This window comes from Gossypium raimondii, chromosome 13 (assembly GCF_025698545.1).
Source record: "Gossypium raimondii isolate GPD5lz chromosome 13, ASM2569854v1, whole genome shotgun sequence".
Lineage (NCBI taxonomy): Eukaryota > Viridiplantae > Streptophyta > Magnoliopsida > Malvales > Malvaceae > Gossypium > Gossypium raimondii.
The window spans coordinates 25442438-25449881 of record NC_068577.1 but is presented as its reverse complement, the minus strand read 5'-3'; the positions used below and the strand labels follow the sequence as shown (position 1 = coordinate 25449881).

Here is a 7444-nt window from a genome sequence, read left to right as displayed (position 1 = left end):
AAAGTTGTGAACTGAAAGTGAAAAGAAGAAAATTGACTTTGAAAGAGAAAGAAATTAGGGCTCCAATGATGCAGTGAATGTTTTGGGAACATTGTTGAACACCCAATACTTATAAAGAATCAAGCGTCTGTGAGACGCTTCAACTTCCAAGCCAACCGTTTGAATTCTTTAATCACAACTCGACACTTGTCAAGGCTAAGGCTACGGTATGTTTAAAAACATGGTAATACCTGCCAATTATGCCCACTAACTTGGAATTCACCAACCGAGATGGTCTGCCTATTTTCACGCCAGTTGGAATCTCCGGAGTGTTCGCCATAGATGAGAAGTTGTAAACTCTAAATATATATTTCCAGAACTCTTTAATGGATAATTTATGAAAATTCTAAGTAAATAAATAACATTTTCTGTAATTTTATTATTAATTTTGTGATATTTTGTAATTTCTATGGAAATGTGTTCATTTAGTGAAATTTATGCTAATACATAGTTTTTTTTTATTTCTTGGGAATAAATGGGCTAAGGAAAAATATAGTAGAATTTTTTTTTGTTTTAGACAGGTGTAGCTTGAAGCATTCTGATCCATCAATATTGGGCTTCAAGTCACCTTAGAAAAGATGGAGGCTTAGAGATGTCCATATGGAGGCCTAAAACCGTCCAGCTACCATCCACATGACCCCGTCCATCAGCATCCCTTGATTTTAGCTAATATCCTCCCTAGTTCAAACACGTATTTACCCATCTTTCATGAAACAGGATACATAATCTTGAAAGAGTCAACGAGATTTTCTTCCCATGATTCAAGCAACCATCTCCCCATAAATAGTCACCATCTACCCACTTCCCTACTACCACTCAAAGGCTGGCCATACCACTCCCCAAAATAGTAAATTCAACCTCCACTCTCTCCTATTCAAGAATAACAACTCCTTCCCTAAACTTAAGCCATAACTGCACACACAACTTATAAAAATAATAGTCAACCACCCACTTCTCCACTAAGAAAGGGAAGATAACAACTCTTGCTAAAAATAGTAGTCAAATGGCCGCCCACCATTCTCATATCAAGGGAGAGAGAATCAAGGATTCCCTTGCTAAAAATAGCAAGTGACATTGGGGCTTCAACAACTATAAAAGGGGGCCTTCATTCATCCACTTGACATATAAGTTTTCAGAAGAAAAAAAAACTCATTTGAGTGTTATTTCCTTTCATATGGCTTACTAAACACTTGATTACCACAAAATAATTCATACACTTTCTGAAAATGGGAGCAACTAGAAAGTATGACTTAAAGGCGTTTAGATGGTTTAGCATAAAAACGAGAAGGAGAGCCACCATGGAAAGCCGCAAGGAGCAGCTTATTTTCTTCCAAATTGATTAAAATTAACTTTGAAAATAATTCACACAACAGTCCTTGTAGAGATGATAACTCTATACTTACTACTTATTAATTATACGACCGTGTACACTTGCACGTTGTTGAGGACTGTATTCTGTAATTATTTGTTAACATGATTATTTTTTCAATTTGGTTTAAATTTATTTTATTTTATTTCTTTTTTATATTTTCAAGTGAATATGTATCTTGTACGACAAAATCAAAACCAATGAGTTTTTTACAATGCTTATAATTAGGTTTTTGTTGCTGATGACAAAGACCACCCCATCTGTCAATATGTTGTGCCTTTATCCAATGGACTTAATCCAAGAATTGTGAGGCCCAAAATTGAGGCTCCTCATTTTGAATTAAAGTCAGCTATATTCCAAATGTTGAAAACGATGGGCCAATTTAGTGGAAAGCCTATCGAAGATCCACATCTGCACCTTCACTTATTCATGGAAGTATGTGATTCATTCAAGCTAGCTGGAGTGACTAAATATGCTTTGAGATTAAAGGTATTCCAATTCTTGCTGAGAGACAGAGCACGAGCATGGTTGAATTCTTTACCACCTCATTCGATATCAAAATGGCAAGAATTGGCTGAATGATTCTTAATGATGTATTTTCCACCAAGTAGAAATGCCAAGATTAGAAATGAAATCGCCACATTTCAGCAACTTGTTACGAATCTTTCTATGATGCATAGGAGAAATTCAAGGAGTTGTTGCAAAAATGTCCTCGTCATGGCATTCCTCATTATATTTAGTCGGAGACTTTTTACAATGGTCTCAACACAAATACAAGAATGGTGGTGGACCTTTAGCCACAGGATCTCTTCTTATGAAATCATACAACGAAACATATGAGACCCTTGAAAGGATCTCTAGCAATAACTATTAGTGGCAAACTACTCAAGTAGCCACAGGAAAAAGAGTAGTCAGAGTTCACGAAGTTGATCTACTTACGTCTTTGACAGACCAGGTATCTTCTATGGCTTCCATGTTTAAGAATTTTTCTGCTAATAGTTTTAATGCTAACATATCAGGTCAACAATCAAGTCAGTTCGAAATTATCTCTATTTATTATAGAGATGGTCATATCTGCAAAGACTGGCCATCACATCTAGAATCCATCTACTATATGGACAACCAGAATCAGGATAGAAGTGGGCCAGGATCGAACTCAACTTATTATACTTTTTCATGGAAGAATCATCTAAATTTCTCCTGGAGTAATCAAGGGACTGGTCCAAGTAATTCCTATATGCCTTCACGTTCAAATCATTTGCCAAGTTTTTCTCAATAGATTTAGACACCTCAGCCAACCAAGTCTTTAATTGGTTTGTAGAAACCTCATTCAACCAAGTCTTCTACGATGCGACTCTAAAGAATCTAAAGAACCAGTTTGGACAGTTAGCCAACGAGCTCATAAGTAGAACTCAATGAGCTTTGCCAAGCAACACTATAAATCTGAGGAATACAAGTAAAGAACCATGTGAAGCTGCTACTTTGAGGAGTGGAAAGATGCTGGGACCCAGGATTGTTGAAATTGAAGATGAGCTCGTTGCACCTAAGAATTGAGAGAATTTTCAACCAAATGTTGAAGTTTCCTCAGCACAAAAGTTGCTCCTGTGAATCCTACCAAAAACCAAGCACAACAACATCATCGTGAAGGTTCAATGCCCATAGAAAACACAGAGAAATCTGCACCTCAGAAAAGTGATCCAATCAAGGTTAAAAATCCATCACCTCCTTATCCGTAGAGACTCCAGAAGTATCAACAAGAGACAGATATTTTGTGTCACACATTCACAATACCCAAAATTAAAATTTTGGGGCATTACACAATATGTATGTTATTAATAGAGTTTGTTATGATTGATGTTGTGAAATATATTATTTAAATTTTTGATTGTTTTGAAATGTAATCTCAGATAATGCTCTGTAACCCTATATCTGACGACGGATACAGGTTAAGGGTATTACATTTAGTTGTATCAGAGCTACGATTTAGTCGGTTCTTAGATTGAACGTAGCATGTGTGAAGTCTAGAAATACATGCCATTATATAACTTGTGATAGTGTGATATCTCTTGACTTTGATGATATTTGTTTGATTTTTAGATAGAGATGTTTTCCAACCGAGCTAATCCTGGTAATGCTGAATGCAATACTCAAGTATCTGAGTAAAAATGTTGCTAAGGATGAGTAGAAAATCATAAAGATAAGAATAAATGTTTTATAATGTATGCTAATGATGAATTTTAGGTTATGTGTATTTATATGAGAGTCAAATTTTGTGGCTTTACAACCTTCACCCCCTCATCTGAACAATCTTATAAACAGAATTCATAAAATTTATCTTGATTAAGCTTACAAGTGTGAAATCGAAGAGTTTAATAGATGAATGAATAATAATGCGGTCAGAGCCGAGAATGGGTTAGCAAGTAAACAAAGTTCTAGAAGAGATATCAGATATTTTTAAAGATCATTCGGGATACACAATGTCAATGTTAAAGACGAAGTTATTCACGAGTAATCAACTTATTCAGGTATGGTATCTAAAGAATGGATTGACTGGAACTTCTTCTGGATTGATTTCTTTAATGAATGGGATAATGTGGGATTATTGATGACTTTAGTAGTCAGCGGAATAATGTTTGAACTGCAAAGATATTTGAATGAAACGGTTATAGTCCAATAGCTTACGACGATCTCGTCTAGGTATTCTATATGCTCTTTTATGCTCAGAGATATATACAGATGTTCATCTTCAAATATGATTCTTATTATATAGAAAGGCTGGCTAACCAATATGTTAGACGAAATTATTGTTAGTTTAGTTGATTCATGATCGGTATTGCTCTATCTTTATTTGGTTTTCTAATCCATTATGATTGATAGACGACTTGATGATAAGACTCATATGATGCTATTTTCTACTTCTACTAGTTGATACTTAGAATTATATTTATACAATTTATGTTGTCTTTACCACAATTGTTTCCATTGCGTATGAGCGATATTATTCCTCTGGATTTTCTCTAGGGTATCATCAATCTCTTTATCATTCAATATTGGTTGTATTCTCGGAGATTCAGTAGAGCTCCACATCTTGGATTTCATTATCTCAGTTTTCTTATAATTCTTATTGTTTAATCTATCAAACATAGTTCATCTGTAAAGGATATTCATTGGTCAAAAGTAATTACATCTATTATAGTTATGATTCTTGGTTCGATCATGGAAGTACGGTTATATAGATCTTAGGTTTTTAGAGGTTGTGTTCCTGTATTGGTTGTTACTGGAACTACATTCAGTTTTCCTCTTCTATTTAGGAGTGCACGATTGATGTTGAGGTATTATTCTATCTATACAGTTGAAACGTCAGTCTTATTATAGCACCATGGTTTTAATCTATCTGATGGTTGTGGCTTCAGTATGGTTTAAAGCTTCGATGTTAATAATTGAAATAGCTTTATTATATTCCCTCTCTAGCTTTCATGAAGGGGCAGGCACAGACAAAAGTGTGACGGTGGAAGATCAAGCTCAAACTTGTATATTGGTTCTCATTCCTCAGGTAATCTCAATTTATGTCAACGAGTTAAAATGGGATGTTATGTTTTGTTTGAGTTAATGCAGTTTGTGGTGATCTTCGATTGGTATTCTGAGGGACTTAGATAGACGATATATCTAGATTATCTTGACAACAAGAATAAATAATTATTCTGAAATGTTATTATTCGATTGATAGATTAACTCAATTTGTTATTCAGAAATAGGTTATTCATTTGAAAAGTTAGGTAAGTTGTTTATATTCGAGTTTATTTCTCGATTTGGGAATAAAATTTGGTGCATTCATGGTAAATAGACGGACAGTCTGAATGAAGAATTCATGTTCTAGAAGACATGATACAAAAATTTATCTATCAAATCAATTATAATCGGGAAATGTCATTATGGGTTAAAGTTGTCTTGATAGTTGAAGTTGTCACGCCACGTTCTCTATGTAAGGGGAACAAATATCAGTTGAAAGTTACAGATGCAAACATGTTGGAATCATCAGTTAGAATTTGATAATACGATTTTCTTGGTTAAGTTTTGTCAGACGATTACTAGGAATTCCTTGATAGTTATACTGCTAATGATAAAGTTATGACAAGAGGACATCATAGTTGTTCAGTTAAGTTCCAGCATAGTATCAAGTTTTAGTATGAATTATGATACGAGTTTTGAATTGATGTGACTTATAAATGATTTATCTGTGGATTACCATTAAGAAGATGACAGAAAGAATCAACTTAATGGCTTGTATCAGGTGACAAATTTCGAGGAGGAAATTTTCGTAAGGGATGAGAGTTGTAACTACCCGTTTTTAGTGGTGTTAGAAACAGTGGTTTCGGGGCCACCAAATTCGACGAGTAAGTTCATAAATATTATTATTTAATATTTATGAGTCAAATGTGATATTTAAAAAGGTTTTTGATTTGATAATTTATGTTACTTAAGCGATTTATTAAGTTCGAGTGGTAAAGACCCTAAGGTCAAGTGGTTTTAAAAAATGAGGTATCGAGGCCTCGTTTCTATAAACCAAGCCATAAATATTTTTATAAATATTTACAGAGTGTCATTAAGGTGATACTAAAGTTTCGTTAAAAAAATTTTACATTTCGATAGTTAATTAATTAAAAAGGACTAAATCGTAAAAGATGTAAAATTTCATCACTATTTGATTTGAGTGATTAAATGGTTAGCTGAATAAAGGAAAAGGGAATTAAATGATAATTAGACCATTGAAGGTGTTAGTGGACAATAATGGATATGAATTTGATGTTTTATTTAATTATTAACTAAGGTTAATATGGTAATTTGATAATTATATTAAATTAAAATAAATCAAAAGGTTAATTTGTTATCATCTTTTTAGTTTTCTTCTTCATCAACAGAACATCCATGGATTTTGAGATGAAGCTTTCGCCCATGGACAATTTACTTGCATGGTATGTGATTTTGGCTCCAATTTTAATAATTTCTATGTTTTTGAGATCGTTGCAACTAAGTCCAGCTAGCCTGTATCTTCTATTTTGAGACTGTTAAAGATTTTGAATGTTTCCATTGATGAACCTTGTGATTTTAGATGTTAAATGATGAATTTGAAATATTAGTTGTTATTTAAAAGTATTTTATTAAGTGATTTTGGATGAATTTTCTAATTAGGGACTAAATTGTTACAATAGTAAAAGTACAAGGATTTTATGTTAAATTGTTCCAATAATGGGCTGTATTGTATGCCATAAGTATTTTTTCTAGGCTCAATTTTGGGTAAAATGGTTAATTTGCATGTTTTAGGCTTAGGGACTAAATTGAATAAAAGTAAAACTTTAGGGGCAATTTTGTACAAATATAAAAATGAATAAATTGCATAAAATACATTTTTATTTTCTAAATTAATATATTGGATGAAATTATTAATTAATATCAAGATCGAGTGGAAAATTGAGGAGAATGAAAAATTACCAAAATGCCATTATACTTTAACATTTCTGCAATTTAGCCAGGTAAGTTCGTATGAACTGTATTATGCATAATGTTGGTTAAATTGAATGTTATTATATGATTTTTATTGAAAATGAAACAATATATATGTTATTATACAATTATCGTGTTACAAAACGACGTAAATCCAATTACGTAGGACAACTATCGAGCCCCATTTTGATGCGATCTCGTATTCGTTGATGAATTCGAGTTTCTTGTTTCCCGATCGTAAAATTAAGTAAAAAAGTTTTCGTTTAACAAAAGGGATATTTTCAAATATTGATAGTTTAAACAAAGAAAATAAATGGATGACAAAGTTGATGGATAGGTGGATGTTGAACTTAAAGTGGAAGAATGAACCGGTATTAAGGAATAAAGACCCAATTCTTAAAGAGCTTTAAGGTGTGCAATGGTAGAAGGATAGGACCGTGACCCTCTATCTATTGAAGATAGGAACCAGTTGGTATAGTTTGAACGCCACACTCGTTGGAGTGATAAGTTCACAAAGAAACAAATTGACGCCAC

General features: G+C 33.1%; 1 non-coding gene across 1 annotated transcript; it reads right to left on the bottom strand.

The window, feature by feature from the left end:
• Positions 1–2026: 2026 nt before the first annotated feature.
• LOC128036503 (small nucleolar RNA R71) lies at positions 2027–2132 on the bottom strand. Its single transcript, XR_008193298.1, has one exon. It is a non-coding gene; the product is annotated as a small nucleolar RNA R71 (small nucleolar RNA).
• Positions 2133–7444: the final 5312 nt, after the last annotated feature.